Below are 21,194 nucleotides of genomic sequence, written 5' to 3' on the forward strand. Positions count from 1 at the left end.
TCCTCCGGGGCCGGGGCGAGCGGCAGAGAGCCAGCCCACGTCGCGCAGGGCGGGACTAGGCGGAGCGCGGCGGCCGAGGGCCATGTGACAGCGTTTCTAGGCGGCGCCCGTCAAAGTCTATTAACTGTTGAGGAAGAGTTGGGGTGAGTTTAGGGCTCCGCCGCAGTTTTAAGTTGAAATTTGGGTGCACCACGGTTCACACAGGAAATGTATGTGGATTCATTGGCGGCCCCTCAGAGCGTAGCTGCCTGAGGAGCCGACGGGTAAACGGAGGCGCCAGAGCTGGGAGAGGGGGGTGGGGGGTGAGGGAAGATCTTCCTTCCCGAAACGCTTGCGAGCAGGTTGAGGCCTGCCCGGGTCGCCCAATGCGGGCCGGGGCCGAGGCTATATCCACCCTCTCCAGGCTGCCAGGTGCAGGCTGTCCGGGCGTGAGGGGAACGTGAAGCCGGAGAGAGGTTCGCCGCGGGCTGAAGTCTGAGAGACTTTATAAATCTACTAAAGGTTCTAACTTCAACCTGGGGTCATTGAGAGCCGGGAAAGATTTTGTTTTTAAAGGTGGGTCTAGTTGCATGTAAAAATTGATCTGGAGAGGCAGTCCTGGGGGCCAGGAGACCCATTAGGAAGCTGCTGTAATGAAGGCGAGAAATGAGCGCGGCCTGAATTAGGAGTTGGAGTGGGGGAAGGGAGAGATATTAAGACGTTTGAATTTCCGTGACCTAATTAGTTGTTAACATTTGTAGGTTTTTGGGAAAAAAAATTATAGTTTTCTGGACTGAGCATCTGAGTAGAACGTGGTCCTAGTTACTGAAATAATGAGCATAGGAGAAAGAGTAGTTTTGGAAGGGAGCTAATACATTTAGCTTTTTTCCTTAAGATATAATTTACATATTTTAAAATTCACTCTTTTAGAGTGTTGGTTATTAGTATATTCACAAGGTTTTGCAACCAGCGTCACAATCTAATTCCAGAACATTTTATAATCCGAAATAGAAATCTCTGTACCCCTGAGCAGTTATTCCTCATTCCCCCTTACTCCCTCTGGCAACCACCAATCTACTTTCTGTTTCTATGGATTTGCCTATTCTGTATATTTTATATAAATGGTATCGTACAATATGTCGCCTTCTGTCTGGCTTTTACTTAATGTAATGTTTTTAAGTAATGTAATGTTTTTAAATGTCATCCATGTAGCATGAATCAATTCTTCAGCTCTTTTAATGACGGGATAATATTCCCCTTTATGGGTATACAACATTTTATTTATCCATTTATCAGTTGATGGACATTTGAACTGTTTCCACGTTTTGGCTATCACAGCTAATGGTCATGTGAACATTCGTGTATGAGTGTTTGTGTTTTTGTTCTCTTGGGTATATACCTAAGAGTGATTGCTGGGTCATACAGCATTTAGTTCTGAGTGTTGAGTTTCAAATGCTAATAGAATTTCGAAGAACTTTCTATGTATGAAGGTGCTAGGAGGTGTTACTTGCTCTCTGGTTTTGGAAACCTAAGTTAGTTTGTAATATGGTTTCCAATATGGGTGGAGTGTCTCATCTGTACCAGTGGGATATTAATTTATAAGAGGTGACTGGGTGAGAACACGGAGAAGCCAGTGCCATTGAAAGAAAAATATATTACAGTTCCATAGAGAAGAGGGCATGCCATGCCACACAGGGAAGGTTTTGGTCAGGAGGCAGAAGCAGGAATGAGGGGAAAGCCTAGGTTGGAGTCTTATTCACTGAAAAAGGCAAGGCAGGGCAGGGTAAACAGTTTAGGGGTAGCTAGTTTGAGTAATTGTGGTGGGCTTTGGGCTACAGGGATGGTCCCTAGTTGCCTGGTACCTGGCCTGGGATGATTCAGGGCAGGGGCAATATTGACTTCATCTGTGGGAGATAAAGGAATTGATGAGTGTGCATATGAGAGGCTGCTCCCAAGTAAATTGATTACTATCTTTGGGAATTAGCTAGTCCTGGGAAGCTTAGTCTCTCCCCACCAGCGAGATTTTTAAGATGTCAAAACATCATACAGTGCAGGAGAAAAAATTGATTAATGCATGGGGACATGGCTGGGATGATGTGAAGGACAGTTGTGAAGGTGATGCATATTTTTCTCCAATTTAGGATTTAAATCTCTTAGAAGCCTGGGGAAGAAAACTCTGCTCCCTTTCTCCCCTCTGTCACTCGCTCAATCTGGCCATTTTAAGCAAAATGAGTTATTGAAGTGTAGTTTAGAGAGGGGAGTGTTCCTTAAACCTTAGCTTCTCAACTGATTTACCTGTGGAATATTTTAAACTGGAATACTTGAACACCACCCTTAGACTTGCTAAATAAATCTTGGGTAGGGTTCCCAGCCTGTGTCTTTTGAAAGTTTCACAGATGATTCTGATGGTCTCTAAGTTAGAGAGTGATGGTCACTACATTTAGCCAGTACCTACTGAGCAAATCCTATAGGCTAAATATAAAAGAGATGCCAAAAGCTGAGTGAGGGGTGATTGGAATTTAGAGTTAGACATGATTCCTCCCTTCAAGGAACAAAGTTCTGGGGCAGCTTTCTCTTTGACCCAAGGTGAACCATGGGAGTCCCCTTGACCTGGACCCAATTGTGACTTAGCTCCAGCAGAAGCTCTGAGGTTCACACTCTTCCACTGGAATTACAGGAGTCACCCAGTGTGACTAAGCTGAGGGACAATATCCAAAAACAATGTTATCGAGTCCATGTTATTTCACTGAGAATACTGCATGTTTGCTCCCTGCCAGCGTTTGTGGCAGAACTTCCCTGCCAAAACACTAAAGCCAGGGACATGAAGGAACATTTAATATATTAAAAGGTCAGAATTGTCCTTATGTTTGATAAACTTCACATGGTTTTTCAGAAAGAGAATAGATGCAGAAGTGTGTGGAAAAATTTAGACACAATGTAAAGAGTGTTATTCCAAGTAGAGGCTCTGTTTTCCAAGCCCATAGAAGCCCATAGGAGTAGATTTGGGGTCCAGGGAAACAGGCAAAGGTTGAATATGCTATGATTATCACTTCATTACCCTCCTGGAATATTTCCTTTTTGGAAACTTCTGGCATCTTCCACAGAGTTAATGTTTTAAACAGTTCTGTGGAAGAAGTGAAAGACCCTTTTCCCAGGTCTGTGGTTTGGTTATAAGTCACAAAACCAAAACCTGCCCAGCTGCCTCTCATTTATCTTGGCAGGGGTTGGGGAGAGGGCAGATTGAACAAGGGAAGAGTTGTCTATATTCTCAGTTCTTTGGTCATATAAGCTTTTATTTACTGTTGTATAATCCTGTTTCCTACACTGCCAAAATTGTTGAAATCCAGAGGGGAAATGAGTTTTTCACATGTCAGAGTGTACAAAAGTCATTCTAGGTTATGCTGCAATTCTGTCTACCACTGCTGCCATTTGTGTGATGTATACTTCTGTTAATTTTGCTAGATGAGTTTGAGGGGAGATTGCATGCAGACGTACTGACCTCAACTGCAGAACAGCATTCTCCTTAATAAAGTTGATAATGCCACTCATAATTTTGATGTTAAAATTAAGTCACCTTCCACTTAATATTGTTAAGATAGCAATACTCCCCCCAAGCAATCTACAGATCAGTGTAATACCTGCCAAAATCCCAATAGCCTTTTTTGCAGAAATGGAAAAACTTGAAGTTCATATGGAATTGCAGGGGGTCCTAAATAGCCAATCTTGAAAAAGAACAAAGTTGGAGGATGCACACTTCTGATTTCAAAACTTACTTACAGAGCTATAGTAATCTAGACTGTGCTATGGCATAAGAACAGGCATTCAAATCAGCGGAATAGAATTAAGTGCCCAGAAATAAACCCATACATTCATGGGCAATTGATTTTTGACAAGAATGCCAAGACCATTTGATGGGGAAACAGTAATCTCTTGAACGAATGATGCTGGGACAACAGAATATTCACATGCAAAAGAATGAAGTTGGATTCTTACCTCATACCATATAGAAAAATTAACTCAAAATGGATCAAAGACCTAAATGTAAGAGTAAAACTATAAAACTCATAGAAGAAAACAGGTAAATCTTCATGACCTTGGATTTGACAATGGTTTCTAGATAGAGCACTAAAAGCACAAGCAAGCAACAAAAGAATTCAGTAGATAAACTGGACTTCATCAAAATTTAAAGCTTTTGTGCATCAAAGAGGACTGTCAAGAGAGGGGAAAGAAAACCCACAGAATGGGAGGAAACATTTTAAAATCATATATCTTATAAGGGTCTGGTATCCACAATATACAAAGAGCTCTTACCACTCAACAACAAAAAGGAACAACCCAATTAGAAAATAGGCAGAGGGACTTCCCTGGGTGGTGCAGTGGTTAAGAATCTGCCTGCCAATGCAGGGGACACGGGTTCAATCCCTGGCCTGGGAAGATCCCACATACCACAGAGCAACTAAGCCCATGCACCGCAACTACTGAGCCTGTGCTCTAGAGCCCGTGAGCCCTAGAGCTCGTGTGCCATGACTACTGAGCCCATGCGCCACAACTGCTGAAGCACACGCGCCTAGAGCCTGTGCTCTGCAACAAGAGAAGCCACCACTATGAGGAGCCCACCCACCACAACGAAGAGTAGCCCCCACTCACCGCAACTTGAGAAAGCATGTGTGCAGCAGTGAAGACCCAACACAGCCAAAAAATAAATAAAATTTTAAAAAATAATAATCTTTAAAAAGAAAATGGGCAAAGGACTTGAATAGACATTTCTCCAAAGAAGGTATATAAATGGCTAACAAGCACATAAAAAGATGCTAACATCATTAGTCATTAGAGAAATACAAATCAAAACCACCATGAGATACCATCTCTCACCCATTAGGACAGCCATTAAAAAAAAAGCCAAAACCCCCCAAACAGAAAAATGTTGGTGAGGATGTGGAGAAATTGGAACCCTCATACGTTCCTAGAGGTGCAAAATGGTGCAGCTGCTGTGGAAACCAGTTTGGTGGTTCCTTAACAGGGTAAACCTAGAATTACCATATGACCCAGTAATTCTCTTCATAGGTATTTGCTCAGAAGACTTGGAAAAAAGGTGTTCAGGACAGAGTGGTGACTTCCAGGCTCCTCACATGCAGAACTAGAAACCAGAAGTCCTGTTGCTGGTAGATAAGAAAGGAACTGACCCTTGTATATTAATCTTTTTAAAAATAAATTTATTTATTTATTTAGTTTTGGCTGCGTTGGGTCTTCGTTGCTGTATGCGGGCTTTCTCTAGTTATGGCGAGTGGGGGCTACTCTGTTGTGGTGCACGGGCATCTCATTGTGGTGGCTTTTCTTGTTGCGGAGCACAGGCTCTAGGCGCACAGGCTTCAGTAGTTGTGGCTTGTGGGCTCTAGAGCACAGGCTCAATAGTTGTGGCGCATGGGCTCCAGAGTGCAGGCTCAGTAGTTGCTCCGTGGCATGTGGGATCTTCCGGATCAGGGCTTGAACCTGTGTCCCCTGCATTGGCAGGTGGATTCTTAACCACTTGTGCCACTAGGGAAGCCCCTTGTATATTAATCTTGTGTTGTCCAACTTTGACATAGTCATTTATTAGTTCTAGGAGGGATTTTTTTTATTGATTCATTGGGATTTTCTACATAGAGAATCATGTCATCTACGTACAAAGGCTATTTTATTTCTTCCCTCTCAATCTGTATAACTGTTTTCTCCTTTTCTTGTTGTATTACCTAGGACTTCCAGTAATGGGGGTGGTAAAAATAAGGCATTCTTAGTAAGAAAGCATCTAATTTCTCACTGTTAAGTACGCTGTTAGCTGAATGGTGTTTCATCATGATAAAATATATGTAACATAAAATTTACAATTTTAACTATTTTTAAGTATACAACTCAGTGGCATTAAATGCTTTCACACTGTTGTACAACCATCACCACTATCCACACACTGTCCATCTCCAGAACTTTTTCATCATTCCATTCTTTTGGGTACCTAGAGATGAAGTTGCTAGATCATGGTAATTCTATGTTTAATTTTTTGAGGAATCTCAGTACTGTTTTCTGCTGTGGCTGTACCATTTTGCATCCCTATCAACAGTGCATAAGGATTCCAATTTCTCCATATACTCATAAAAACTTGTAATTTTTTTTAAATGATAGCCATTCTAATGGGTGGATAGTGATAGTTCATCATGGTTTTGATTTGCATTTCCCTGCTAATTAATGATAATGAGCATTTTTCATGTGCTTATTGGCCATTTGCATATCTGGAGAAATGTCTATCCAAGTCCTTTGCCCATTTTTTTTTCTTTGTCCATTTTTAAATTTGGTTGTTTGGTTTTTGTTGTTTAGTTGTAGGAGTTCTCTATATAGTCTGAATACCAGACTGTAATAAGATAAATGATTCCCAGATATTTTCTCCCACTTCATGGTTGTCTTTTCACTTTCCTGATAGTGTCCTTTGATGCACAAAAGTTTTTAATTTTAACGAAGTCCAGTTCACCTATGTTTTTTTTTGTTGGTGATTTTGGTGTAATATCCAAGAAATCACTGCCAAATCCAATGTTGTGCCGTTTTACCCTATGTTTGCTTCTAAGAGTTTTTATAGTTTTAGCTCTTACATTTAGGCCTTTGTCCATTTTGAGTTATTTTTTGTTATAAAATGAGGCAAGGGGCTAAGTTCGTTCTTTTGCATGTGGACATCCAGTTTTCCCAGTACCATTTGTTGAAAAGACTGTTCTTTCCCTCTTGAATAGTCTTGCACTGTTGTTGAAAATCACTTGACCTTATGCAAGTGTTTATTTTTGGGCTCTTTATTATATTGGTTTATATGTCTGTCGTTATGCTAGTTTCACACTGTTTTGATTACCGTAGCTTTGTACTAAGTTTTGAAATCAGGAAGTTTGAGACACACCTCCAACTTTGTCCTACTATTTCAAGGTAGTTTTGGATATTTGGGGGTCCCTTGAGATTCCATACAAATTTTAAGACAGTTTTTTCTATTTCTGTGAAAAAAAAAGTCATTGAGGTTTTGATAGGGATTACTTAAATAGGTAGATAATTTCTGGTAGTACTAACGTCTTATTAACAATATTAAGGACTTCTCTGGTGGTGCAGTGGTTAAGAATCTGCCTGCCAATGCAGGGGACACGGGTTCGAGCCCTGGTCTGGGAAGATCCCACATGCCATAGAGCAACTAAGCCAGTGCGCCACAACTACTGAGCCTGTGCTCTAGAGCCCACAAGCCACAACTACTGAGCCTATGCACCTACAGCCTGTGCTCCACAACAAGAGAAGCCACCACAATGAGAAGCCCGCGCACTGCAACGAAGGGTAGCCCCCGCTTGCCGCAACTAGAGAAAGTCTGCGCACAGCAACAAAGACCCAACACAGCCAAAATAAATAAATTTATTTTTTAAAAAAATTAAGTCTTCCAATCCGTGAATGTGAGATGTCTTTCCATGTATTTATGTCTTTTTAAAATTCCTTTCAGCAATGATTTGTATTTTTCAGTTTATAAGTCTTTCACCTCCTTGATTAAGTTTATTCCCAAGTATTTTTTTAAAAATTTATTTATTTTGTTTACTTGTTTTTGGCTGCATTGGGTCTTCGTTGCTGTGTGTGGGCCTTCTCTAGTTGTGGCAAGTGGGGGCTACTCTTCATTGCGGTGCGTGGGCTTCTCATTGTGGTGGATTCTCTTGTTGCAGAACCCAGGCTCTAGGTGCGTGGGCTTCAGTAGTTGTGGCATGTGGGCTCAGTAGTTGTGGCTCATGGGCTCTAGAGCATGGCCTCAGTAGTTGTGGTGCACGGGCTCAGTTGCTCTGCGGCATGTGGGATCTTCCTGGACCCGGGACCAAACCCGTATCTCCTGCATCGGCAGGCAGATTCTTAACCACTGTGCCATCAGGGAAGTCCCCATATTCCCAATAATTTTAAACATTTTTGATGCTATTGTAAATGGGATTGTTTTCTTAATTTCATTTTAGGATTGTTCATTGTTAGTGTATAGAAGTGCAACTGGTCTCTGTTGTTTTGTTTTTCTCTATTACCACTGTACTCTTTATTTCCTTCCTCCAGCTAGCTTTGGGTTTAGTTTGCTTTTCTTATTTCTTTAAGGTGTAAAGTTAGTCTATTGCTTTGATATCTTTCTTTTTTTAAAATGAACTTATTTCTTTGTTTATTCTTGGCTGCGTTGGGTTTTTGTTGCTGCGCACGGGCTTTCTCTAGTTGTGGCGAGCGAGGGACACTGTTGAAGTGTGTGGGCTTCTCATTGCGGTGGCTTCTCTTGTTGCAGAGCACCGGCTCTAGGCGCATGCCCTTCAGTAGTTGCGGGATGCGGGCCCTAGAGTGTGTGGGGCTTCAGTAGTTGCAAACGTGGGCTCAGTAGTTGTGGTGCGCAGGCTCTAGGGTGCTCGGGCTTCAGTAGTTGTGGTTCACAGGCTCTGGAGCGCAGGCTCAGTAGTTGTGGTGCACGGGCTTAGTTGCTCCATGGCATGTGGGATCTTCCTGGACCAGGGATCGAACCCGTGCCCCCTGCATTGGTAGGCAGATTCTTAACCACTGCACCACTAGGGAAGTCCATCTGTTCACTTCTCTTCATTCTTTTTTCTTTTTGATCCTCAGACTCAATAATTTCACGTGTCTTCAACTTCTCTGATTCTTTCGTCAGCCTGCTTAAATCTGCTGTTGAACCTATGAATTTTCTCATTCATTTATTATATTTTTCAGCTCCAGAATTTTGTTTGGTTCTTTCTTATAATTTCTTTCTTTGTAGATATTCTCATTTTGTTCATAGTATTTTCCAGATTTGCTTTCCCTCTTTGTGTTTTCCTTCAGCTCTTTGAGCATATTTAAGACAGCTGTTAGAAAGTGTTTATCTGGTAAATCTGATGTTTGTGCTTCCTCAGGGATAGTTTTTGCCAGTTTATATTGTTCTTTGGATGAACCATGTTATCCTATTTCTTTGTTTGCCTTTTATTGTTTTTGTTGAAAATTAGGTATTTGAAAAAAACAGCCACCTTTCCCTGTCCTTGAAGACTGGCTCTGTTGTGCCTGGGCAGTCCTTCACTGATTGACTGGACTTGCTTTGAGTAGGGATCAGCCCAGGTGAAAGCTTAAGGTCACATCTTAGGATTTGTTTTGCCTGGGTCTGTGTGTGGCTTTTTTCATTTCCTCTTTATACACAGCTGTTTTTGAATGTCTTAACTTCCCAAGAGTCTCATCTCCAGCTTCTGTTTGTGGCCTTAGGTTATCTGTTATATGTCTTCACTCATAAGCTCTTGCTCAAGGCATGTCAGAGTGTGAAATCCTTGCAGCCTTCATGATTAGTGCCTCTTGATTTTCTCTGCCTGAGATTCAAGTTAGGTGGACAGAGATCAGTCCTTCAGACAGTCCCAAGACTGGTTTGAACATTGCAAATAAGGTCAGCTCTGCTCCCTCTGATTTGAGGGAGGGAACTGGGAACTGGTCTGCTGCCTCCTCTAGACCAAGACACTGCCATGCCAAGGCGGGTGGGCATTGATTGCACATTCATTTGGCTGCTATAGACATTTGACTATTCTCCAGATCTCCTGTAAAGTTAGTTCAGCCAGTTTTGGATTGTTTTTTATTGTCTCTGTCGGAACAAGGGCTTTTAGCTTCCTAGTCCTCCATTTTGCTGATGTCACTCCTTACCTGTAGATTTTTTGGTTCTGTTTTTTTAATATTTATTCATTTATTTGGCTGCACCGGGTCTTCGTTGTGGCATGCAGGATCTTTAGTTGTGGCATGCAAACTCTTAGTTGTGGCATGTGGGATCTAGTTCCCTGACCAGGGATTGAACCCGGGCCCCCTGCATTGGAAGCACGGAGTCTTAGCCCCTGAACCACCAGGGAAGTCCCAACTTGTATGTGCATAATCTTTATCATATTAAGGAAGTTCCTCTCTATTCTTAGTTTGCTGAGTTTTTATGGTTTTTTAAAAAGTATTGAATTTTGTGAAATGCTTTTTTTAAATGTGTGTTGTTATGATCATGTGATTTTTCTTCTTTGGCCTGTCAGTGTGAGAATTTATCTTAATTGATTATTGAATGTTGAGCGAGCCTTTCATACTTGGAGTAAATTCCACTTGGTCATGAGGTATAATTCTTTTTATACAGTGTTAGGATTTTATTTTATTTTATTTTTTAAAATTTATTTTTGGCTGCGTTGGGTCTTTGTTGCTGCGCGTGGGCTTTTCTCTAGTTGCGGCGAGCTTGGGCTATTCTTCATTGCAGTGTGCAGGCTTCTCATTGAGGTGGCTTCTCTTGTTGAGGAGCACAGGCTGTAGGTGCACGGGCTTCAGAAGTTGTGGCACACAGGCTCTAGAGTGCAGGCTCAGTAGTTGTGGTGCACGGGCTTAGTTGCTCCGCAGCATGTGGGATCTTCCCAGACCAGGGATCGAACATGTGTCCCCTGCATTGGCAGGTGGATTTTTAACCACTGTGCCACCAGGGAAGTCCCTGGATTTTAATTGTTTATATTTTGTTGAACGTTTTTGTATCTATGTTCATGAGAGATTAATTTGTACTTTCTTTTCTTGTAATGTGTTTTGGTATTAGAGTGATGCTGATGTCACAGAATAAGTTAGCAAGTATTCCTTCTGCTTCTACCTTCTGAAAGAGACTGTGGAAAATTGGTATAATTTCTTGTTAAATATTTGGTAGAATTTACCAGTGAACCCATCTGGGCCTGATGCTTTCTGTTTTGGAAGGTTATTTGTTCATTTCTTTGGTAGATCTAGGCCTACTCAGATTGTCTCTTTCTGTTTGTGTGAGTTTTGACAGATTGTGCTTTCAAGGATTGGTTCATTTCCTGTTAAGTCAGCGGTCCCCAACCTTTTTGGCACCAGGGACCAGTTTCGTGGAAGACAGTTTTTCCACGGACGGGGTAGGGAGGGAGGGTTGGTTCAGGTGGTAATGCAAGCGATGGGGAGTGATGCGGAGTGGCAGATGAAGCTTCGCTTGCTCGCTAGCCCACCCGCCTGCCTGCCCACCCGCCGCTCACCTCCTACTGTGCAGCCCGGTTCCTAACAGGCCACAGACCGGTACCGGTCCGTGGCCTGGGGGTTGGGGACCCCTGCTCTAAGTTATTACATTTGTGGGCATAGAGTTGTTCATATTATTCCTTTATTATCTTTTTAATGCCCATGGGATCTGCAGTCATGTCTCCTTTTCATTTTGGTTATTAGTAATATGTGTCCTCTCTCTTTTTTTTCTTAGCTCAGCTAGTGGTTTACCGATGATCTTTTCAAAGAACTATCTTTTGGTTTCTTGATTTTCTCTATTTCTTGTTTTCAACTTCATTGATTTCTCCTCTAATTTTCATTATTTCTTTTCTTCTGCTTACTTTGGAACTAATATGCTCTTCTTTTTTTAGTTTCCTGAAGTGGATGCTTGGATTATTGAGTTCAGATATTTTTTCTTTTCTAATACATGCATTCAATGCCATTAATTTCCTTCTAAGCACTGTTTTTGCTGCATCTCACAAATTTTGATAAGTTGTATTTTCATTTTCATTTAGTTCAAAACATTTCTTAATTTCTCCTTTGATCTGTGTGTTATTTGGGAATGTGTTATGTAATCTCCAAGTGTTTGGGGATTTTCAAGCTCCTTTCCTGTTACTGATTTCTGATTTAATTCTGTTGTGGACTGAGAGCATACATTGTATGATGTCTGTTCTTGTTTTTTTTTGGGGGGGTGGGGGGATACTCGGGCCTCTCACTGTTGTGGCCTCTCCCGTTGCGGAGCACAGGCTCTGGACATGCAGGTTCAGCGGCCATGGCTCACAGGCCCAGCCGCTCCGCAGTATGTGGGATCTTCCCAGACCGGGGCACGAACCCGTGTGCCCTGCATCGGCAGGCGGACTCTCAACCACTGCGCCACCAGGGAAGCCCGATGTCTGTTCTTTTAAATGTGTTAACATATGTATTATGGCCCAGAATGTTGTCTATCTTGGTGAATATTCCATGTGAACTTGAGAAGAATGAATATTCTTCTGCATGAAGTAGTCTATAGATGTCTCTTATATCCAGTTGATTGATGGTTTTGTTGAGTTCAGCTATGTCCTTTTCTGCCTTTTGGATGTGTCCATTTCTGTCATAGGGGTGTTGAAGTCTGCAGCTATAATAGTGGATTCATCTGTCTCTTTTTGCAGTTCTATCAGTTTTTCCTTCATGTATCTTGAAGCTCTGTTATTAGGTACATACACATTGAGGATTATTATGTCTTCTTGAAGAGTTGGCCCATTTATTATTATGTAATGCCCCTCTTTTTAAAAAAATTTATTTATTTATTTATTTTTGGCTGCGTTAGGTCTTCATTGCTGTGTGCAGGCTTTCTCTAGTTGCAGCGAGCAGGGGCTACTCTTCGTTGCGGTGCGCAGGCTTCTCATTGCGGTGGCTTCTCTTGTTGTGGAGCATGGGCTCTAGGCACGTGGGCTTCAGTAGTTGTGGAGCATTGGCTTTTCATTTTCATTTTCAGTTGCTCCACAGCATGTGGCATCTTCCCAGACCTGGGCTGGAACCCATGTTCCCTGCATTGGTAGGTGGATTCTTAACCGCTGCACCACCATGGAAGTCCTGAGTTGTGTGATCTTTTTCAGTGTTGATCTGATGTTCATCCCATACTGTGTGTTTTTGCATTTCAGATATTTATACCATCTCTAGAAGTTCCATTTAGGTCTTTTTATAGCTTCCATTTCTCTCATTATGTTCATGTTTCCCTCTACTTTCCTGAATTTATGAAGCATGTTTATAATATCTGTTTTATTGTCCTTGTCTGATAATTCCTTTATATCTGTCACTTCTAGGCCAGTTGCTATTGATTGCTTTTTCTTATGGTCATAATTCATATTTTCTTCTTTTTCACATGCCTGGTATAGCAGTTGTCAGTCCACCTTTCATCGCCGGCTTGTGATACTGGAACATTCCTCCCTTGCCAGCTAGCCTGATACTAACCTTTGTCAGTGGAGGGCGCTGGAGGAGAAAGGGCCTGTTATCCTTGTTCTTTGTGCTTTGCTCATTCCTGTTTTGTGACATTGGCTCACCCCCAGTGAATTTCTGTGGCACCTTCTCAGGAAGCTTCCTAGCTGCAAATTCAGCAGCACTTGCCTGGGTGCCAGCGATGAGGCTCTTTATATATTTGGAAGGGGGGTAGGCACTTGCATGGAACCCAGGCAAGTTCCATGGGTACCCCAGCTGGCCTCCTGGCAGCTCTCTAGTAAGTTCATCAGCACCTCCACCCTGGTGGCTTCCCAGCACACTCTGCAGACAGCTTCCCAGCTAATTCTGTTGGCACCCTCTCAGGTGGCTTTCAGCCCCCAGCCTTGGACTGGGACAGCCCAGTAAACTTCACCGTCCAGTGAGCTGTGATCTCACAGCTCTGAGTCGTTCTCTTGTATACTTCCCTTCACCGTAGGGTATTCTATAGAGTTCTCTTTTGGTTCCTTTTAGTTGATTCCCTATAAATAGTTACTTCTTTATACTAAACTTCCCTTGTTTAAAATACCATGTGGTATCTGTCCCCTGGCTGTACCCTGACCGATAGACCTGGCAATTTCCTTATTGGCTACTAGACATTGTAAATTTATGTTGTTCGTTGCTGGGTTTTGTTGTATTCCTTCAAATAGTATTAATCTTGGTCTGGCACCCAGTTAAGTTCCTTGGCATCAGTTGATCCTTTAGAGGATTGCTCCCGAGCTGCATTAGGGTGGTCCAGAGCTGCCTTTGGTCTACAGCTAATTTAGCCTCATTACTAAGAGTGATGCCCTTCTGAGGATTCTACCCAATACCCTGTGAATGAGGAAGTCTTTCCATGGTGGCTTGTGGGAACACAGTTTATTCCCTTCCTGTGTGAGTTCTGGGGATTGTTCTGTCTGCTCCTTTCCAGGGGTTCTTGCCCCAGCCTCCTCACATAGTTTTTCTTACACAGTACAGACTAGTCCTTAGTTGAAGACATGAGGGAATCCTCTTTGGATCCTGGAGCTCTGCTTTCTGTACCGCCCCCTGCTCCCCAACATTTTGCTGTACACATTCTAGCCCCCTGGGCCTCCCTGGCCTCCTCAGTGTCTCATCCACTCAGGAGACAGCCAGGTCTGAGTTTCCCTTCCCTGCACTGTAGCCTAGAAACTGCCTCAGCTATGGCTGGTCAGTCATAGGGCCCACAGTTCCCTGGCGATCCAGTGGTTAGGACTTGGTGCTTTCATTGCTGTGGGCCCGGGTTCAGTCCTGGTCGGGGAACTAAGATCCCACAAGCCACGCGGTGCAACACCATCCCCCCTCCCCCCCCCCGACCACAAACACAAAAATCATAGGGTCCAGTGTGTTGGTGTCCCTTCTCCCTGGGATCACTGTCCTGTACTGATCCAGTGACTGAAAACCATCACATCATCTCTTGTCCAGCTTTCTTGTTGTTTAGGGCCCCTGTTACTCCATCTTGAATGAGTGAATAAACACACAAACAAATGAAACAGCCTGATGAAATTTCAGGACAAGTTGGTACCCTGTAGCTAAGTTGACTGACATTAACGCTCCCTTTTTTCTTCTTTTTAAACCAGTCACGTGTGAATGGGAGCAGCAAGATGGCACAGGCTGTGAGGGAGTGACATGGTGGCAGTCTGGTGTTGGCTCCCCAGCAAATTTGCATTTTACCAGCTTTCTGCACTGTGTCATTTGTGGGCTGAGGCACCTGCGAAGATCAGTGCCACCTCACAGGAGCCCAAGTGAAGAAACAACCGATCACCAATGCCTTTGCGTAGACCTCCTCTATGGCCTGCTACGACTTCAGCAGTCTTTGGACAATGGGGAGCCAGACCGACAAGGCACCCGCCTCAGGACACTCTGGCCTTGGCCAGAGGACCAGGTGGGAGGGCACAGGACTGGGCTCATTCCTGGCATCCTGAGGTCATTGCTGCTCCTGCCTAAGGCCCTGTCCCTTGACTGGCGACTGTGCTTTTATGCAGGCCCTGGGGAAGAGAGTCTGGAAAGCCAGGCTCACAGGTAAGTGGACACGTTTTCTAAGCTGGTATAGAAGTGGGGTGAGATCCAGTGCCATTCCCCAGAGCCCAGAGCCCTATGATTCCTGAGGAGGCAGAGGTCTCTGTGGCTGCCTTTCCTGTTCTCCTGGGGGCACATCCTCTTCTAGTAGCCGGGAATCTACATGCCTCAGGCCCCCTCACTGGGGCAGTGTCTGGACCTTTGGGTAGAGAAATGGGGGCAGGGCCCTATGTCTGCCCACATTTGGCAGGCCCTTTGGGGAGCCCTCACACTGGTGGCGTGCCTGGACAGGACAAGCGCAGCACCCTTCCCTCACAGCAGGCCCGATGAGGTGACTGCCCTGGAGGCTGGGTAGGGGGAAGCTGAGGCGCGGGGGGAGAATGGTTCAGTGGGACCCTTTCTCTTCACATGACTGAGCCCCACACAGGCTCTCACTGCCCATATTCCCACCCCCAAGAGAAGCTGAGTTATAGGAACATTACAGCTCACAGCGTCCCATGGTAGTGGGGGGCAGGGAGAGGTACCCAGGGGAGCTCAGGGACCGTGGTCTTCTCCTCACTGGTGGGACCACATTGCTCAATGTCCTATATTCTGAGGTCCAGAGATGCTTAGATAATAGAGGGTGAGCAGAGGCTGATGACTAGTAGGCACGGTGACCAGGGGAGGTGGGGAAGACATGGTACCAGCCTTCCCTAGCTGCTCATCCAGGAAGGAGTAGGCAGAGTTGGAAAGACACACTGCACTTGGGACACTGGTCTGAGGGTCTGTGGTGAGAGCTGTGGTGGCTGCTGCATCGTGGGGCTGTACCATACACGGGCATCGGCCCCTGGGGCCATAGATCCTTGTGAGAGTCCTGCTGGGCTCCGGCTCAGGCATGGGCACCCCCCTCCTCTCCATGGAGATGGGCCCGTACCACCTCCTCTCTAGGGTCAATCCTCAGCCTTTGCCTGGGACTTCCATGACAGGGCGGAGTTGTTCTGAGCTCTTTGCTGTCTGGCTGCACTTTACATGAGTATTGTTCTGATGGCCACTTACTCCACGGAAAGCCTCCTTCCCCTCTGCTCCCCTCCCGTTAAGAGCTGTAACTTTGGTGCTCCCCTGTCGCTCTTGGTTACGTGTCTCCATCCCACCAGGATTTGGGATGTGGAGGCTGAGGAGCCTGGGCCAGTGGCAGGAGCCTGTTCCTTTACTTAGTCATCAGGTAGGACCAAAGTTGGGCTCCTCTTGTGTGAGATGCTCACACTTAAATGGGCACAACCAGAGCAGCTGAAGAGGTTGGAGCATTTAGAGACATTGTTCTGTCAAGAAAGTCCCTGCCTGACATTCATCTTTTCATTCAGCAAGTAGTTGGTGAGCACTTGCTATGGGTCAGGCCTTGTTTAGGTGCTGCTACATAAGCCCCACCTCTTGTGGGACTTATGTCCAGTGGGATGAGACTGACCATACATTATATGTTAGATGTGATTGTTGGGCAAGAAAAAATAAGCAGGGTAAAGGAGATAGAACAGTGGAACAAAACCTGCTACTAAGTAGGATGCTATGATAGGGTGACATCTGGGCAGAGGCTCAAGTCAAGGGAGGGACAAACCATGTAGCCATCTGGAAGCAGAGTGCTCAGGTAGAACAGTGCAAAGGCCCTGAGGCAGGATCCCCTTTGGGAAACATTGTTGAAACTGTCAATGTGAAATAAACTATAGTGTCTATAGATAAACCCCGTGCCTTGTCCTGGGCAGGAAGCATAGCAGGTACTTACAGTTCTCAGAAACCAGCATTGCCCATCTGGCTAAGGGTGCAGAGTCCCCAGAAAGGAAACAGGCCTGGAGCTGGCAGTCTGCAGGCCCCAAGGCTTCTTCTCTAGGAGTGAGGTAGTAAACCTGAGCTGAGGACAGATGCTCCATTCTCTGAGGAGCTGTAGAACAAGTTTATGGAATACAGAATTGCTATGTCCTGGCACTACGCCATCTTCACTTTGAGGAGTGGCTGATGAGAACAAATGCTGTGGGTTTTGGACAGGATATGGAGATCTTCAGTCCCAGAGACTCTTGGTCGGGCAGGAAGGGATGGTCTGTTTGCCTTCTGGCCACCTCTTATTGGGTGGCATACATCTGCACAGGACATTTATAGCTCAGAGATGTCCACACAGCCTGCTAGTTGGACCGGCTTGCCTAGTTATCAACCATATCCTCTCCAGCTCTCTACTTCAGTGACTCATTCCAGGTAATGAAAACAGACTGCTTCTGGCAATGGAGTAGCTTACGGCAGACCAATGCCTGATGAGGACTCAAGGAACTGGCCGTAATTCAGAAGGCATCTGCTTGTAGGACTGGAGCACTACCCTGGCACCTGCAACTCAGAGGAGAGCTTGAAGAGGTGAGTCCTATTTCCTGCACTGGCTTCTCCCTTTGGGGCTGGGCAGGGGCAGCTGCTCAGAGGCAGAGAAGCCAGAGGAGCTCTGCATAACCTTGCGGGACTGGGGAGACTGAGCTGGGGGTTTGGGCCTGCTGAGGCAGTGGGACCTGAGGGCCAAGATCCCTGAGAGGGAGGAGGCCAGAGAAGCAGAAAGTGGCTAAAAAAGCAGAGCTGGCTTTTTGGCAGTTTCATGATGCTAGGGAAGAGTTCAGAGCCTGCCAAGGAGGAATGGCCCTAAGAAATACCAGGCTCTCAGCTTGAACCTTTGGGGACCACAGGTAGATTGGACTTTACAAGGACTGTGGAATGAGTTTAGTGTTAGCTGAGCCCTGGAGTGGCTTGAGGTGGCCTTCCCCTCTGCTGCCCACCCTGGAGGGAGACACCATCCTGATCCTCAACCATCTGTCACACACAGTGCCTGACAATCTGTCAAGTTACTAGGTACACTGAGAAACAGGATGGGGGGAGTGGGGGGGAAGAGTGACAGACCCACAGGAGATAAGATATTGGAGTTAGCAGACATGGACTTTAAAATAACTGACTAACATATTGAAATAGGTAAGATGGAGAGCTTCACAGAGAATTAGAATTCATAAAAGATTAAATGAAAATTCGAAGTGCAATAACTGAAATTTAAAATTCAGTAGGTGGATTTTAAAGTAGATTAGAGGGCTTCCCTGGTGGCGCAGTGGTTGGGAGTCTGCCTGCCAATGCAGGGGACATGGGTTCGTGCCCTGGTCTGGGAGGATCCCACATGCTGCGGAGCGGCTGGGCCAGTGAGCCACGGCTGCTGGGCCTGCGTGTCCGGAGCCTGTGCTCCACGGCGGGAGAGGCCACAACAGTGAGAGGCCCGCGTACCAGAAAAAAACAAAACAAAACAAAACAATTCTAAAAGTATATGAGAGACAGCTGAAGAAAGGACTGGTGAACTGGAAGATAGATCAGTAGAAAATATCTCTGCAAACCCCACCATGACCAGCTCACACTATCCTGTGAGCTTCCTTGTCCTGGGCCCTCTGAGCCCTTCTGTAGACCCGTTGGGCAGTGGTGGGCGGGCCTGCTGAACAGGCTCTTTGTGCTTGGGAGAGACTGAGGGGGCTTGGGAATTTGGGGATTGCTTTCCATTGCAGCCTTGTTGGAAACATTACCAGCACATTGGGAGTCTAGTCATTGAGCTCCATGACTCTAGTGAAATCTTTAAGGGTCTCAGGCAACAGGAACTTTGTGCTCATGGGCTCAGGCTAAAGGTATGCTAATCTCTCCAACATGCACCTTAGAAAATGCCTTTGGTGGGACGGGGAGGCTTGTCTGTGATTTGCAAGGGGCGTGCACATTGCTACTCAGGCTCGTGGACCATGGAACCCGAGTGCTGCCTGTTCCACTGACATGATGGGCACTGACGTAGCTAGGGGTGAGGGAGCAGGGTTGGGGCTGTGCTGAGCTTTACCTTGAAACTGTTGAGGATTGTAGCAGTTCACACACATGTTCTGAGAAATTTTCCATCCTGGGTTAATGATTTCCTTCTAACGAACAGAAATAAATTAAAGAGGGATGGTGAGCTAAGGTGGGGTCATGGGCCAAGGCCAGTGGCTGAGCTGAGAGATGACTGCTGACCTGCACAGGCTAACATGGATTAAAGCAATGTCACAGCAAAGACATCGGCCTTTTATCTCAAGTAAAAGATGCAAGCCCCTTTGTCCTCTAAAATGCCCTGTCTTGGGGCCATCAATCACCCCTTTTGAGGGGAGAGGAGGAATCCAGGTCATATCTGGGTGAGGGAGGACACAACAGCCACTGGCTCCTGGGAGCTTCTGGTCAGCTCAGGCCAAGTGCCCAGAAGCCACTTGGATGCCCTGCAGTGTCCCCTGTGCTTCAGGAGAGGAAGCCATGCTGGGTTCTCTCTGGAGGGTCCATGAGGAAGGGACGTTCTCTCATGGGAGGTTGGGGGACAGGAGGTGAGGAACAGGTGAGCACAGAGCCTTCTACCTTCCAGGCATTGTTTTAGGCCTGGTCAGTTTCGTGGACGAGATTGACAAGGTCCCTGCTCCTGTGCAGATTGTGTTCTAGTCCAGAGGCCGCCTTCAACTGGTGTAAGCAAGTAAGAGCAAACACTAAAACAAGGAAACCAAGTGATAAGGGTCATGGAAAAGATGACATTGGGACCGTGCTGGTGGCAGGGTTGGGTTGGGGAGAGGGCAACCTCCCTGAAGAGGAGGTGATAGTGAGGTGAACTGGGATGACAGGGTGGGTAGCTCTGCGTGCAGAACGGCGCCCTGAGCTGGCATCGCGTAAGTCCTGGTAGGCCCTGGCTTTCCTCGTAAGGACAATGAGAAACCGATGACAGATTTTTTTAAAAAATTATTTATTTGTTTGTTTGTTTGGCTGCATTGGGTCTTAGCTGTGGCACACAGGAACTTCGTTGTGGCATGTGGGGTCTTTAGTTGCGGCATGTGGGATCTAGCTCCCTGACCAGTGATCGAACCCAGGCCCCTTGCATTGGGAGCATGGAGTCTTAGCCACTAGACCACCAGGGAAGTCCCCTGATGACAGATTTTAAGCAGCAGAAAAAGGTGATCTGATTGCACATTTACAAGATGTGCTGTGTGGATACTGGGATTGTGAAGAGAGTTTCTGGGAGCAGGGAGACCAATGGGCGGATTTGTTTGTGTTCAGCGAAGGACAGGTGTCACAGCTGCAGAACCAGAGAGGACTGTAGACTCAGGATGCATTTGGGGTGGGGCTGAGAGAAAGCAGGGACCCAAATGAGCCTCAGGTATCTGAGCATCTGGGTGGAGGCCGGGCCATAGTGGGAGGGGGGTATACCCACTGTGTATGTTAGATCTAGAGGTTCCCAAACTCGCAGTTCAGAGCACCTCTAGTTAAGGTTCAATAATTATTTTAAGGGATTTATAGGCCAAAAGAAGTACCTAACAGTTCCATTTTAAAATACATAAGTCCAAACAAGTTAAGTATTGACATCCTAGCAACTTACAGTAGATATTGGAAAATAATGTAAACTTAAAATTTTTTTCATTTCATTTTTAAGTAACTATTTATGGGTGGAACGTGTGCCTGTCGGCTCTTCTTGATTCTTGGAATCAGAATGGACACTGCCACCCTTGTTGCTTTTTCCACATTGATTCTTACACAGTAATTGCTTTTTCAATAACTGCCAGAAACCTAACTTTGAAGACATGAAATAGTGGAAAGGATTTCCACTATTTCCACATCATGTAGCAAGATATGATGTTGAAACCATGAAGTGTTCAGAGATGTTTAGTATCACCGTTTTCCTCAAAAGTAAAAGGCATCCTGCTATGCCTACGAGTTCACTGTGGGCTGGGGGTTCTTCAGTGCATTGTTTAGAAACTGCAGCTCTGTGCCCTTCCCTTTTCCCTCTGGGTCTGTGGACGTGCAAGTCACACACACACCCCCCCCCAGCAATTCTTTGGGATGGCTCACTGGGTCTTGTGGCACTCACTGTTGCCCTCACAGCCCAACAGCCTGCACATGGCAAATGTCCCTTTGAAGCTATTGTGTTCCCAGCTTCAGTGCTTAGAGGATTTTTTCTTTATCCTTTCATTTGATTGATTGATTGATTATAAATTTATTTATTTATTTATGGCTGAGTTGGGTCTTTGTTGCTGTGTGTGGACTTTCTCTTTCTCTAGCAGCTAGTGGGGGCTACTCTGTTGTGGTGTGCGGACTTTTCATTGTGGTGGCTTCTCTTGTTGTGGAGCATGGGCTCTAGGCGTGCGGGCTTCAGTAGTTGTGGCTCGCAGGGTGTAGAGCACAGGCTC

At 45.4% G+C, this 21,194-nt stretch overlaps 1 protein-coding gene across 4 annotated transcripts in view; it reads left to right on the forward strand.

The window, feature by feature from the left end:
• The first annotated feature begins 3 nt into the window (after positions 1-3).
• Positions 4-21,194, forward strand: part of DNASE1 (deoxyribonuclease 1) — a 35,668-nt gene continuing 14,477 nt past the window's right edge. For 2 of the 4 annotated variants that reach the window (XR_010836576.1, XM_067013449.1), the window contains exon 1: positions 17,205-17,355. The gene's annotated coding sequence lies outside the window, so the exon portion shown is untranslated. Of the gene's footprint in view, positions 556-14,546; positions 14,989-17,202; positions 17,356-21,194 lie in introns of those variants that run through there. The other 2 variants (XM_067013450.1, XM_067013448.1) reach the window with 2 other exon arrangements.

This window comes from Kogia breviceps, chromosome 14 (genome assembly GCF_026419965.1).
Source record: "Kogia breviceps isolate mKogBre1 chromosome 14, mKogBre1 haplotype 1, whole genome shotgun sequence".
Lineage (NCBI taxonomy): Eukaryota > Metazoa > Chordata > Mammalia > Artiodactyla > Physeteridae > Kogia > Kogia breviceps.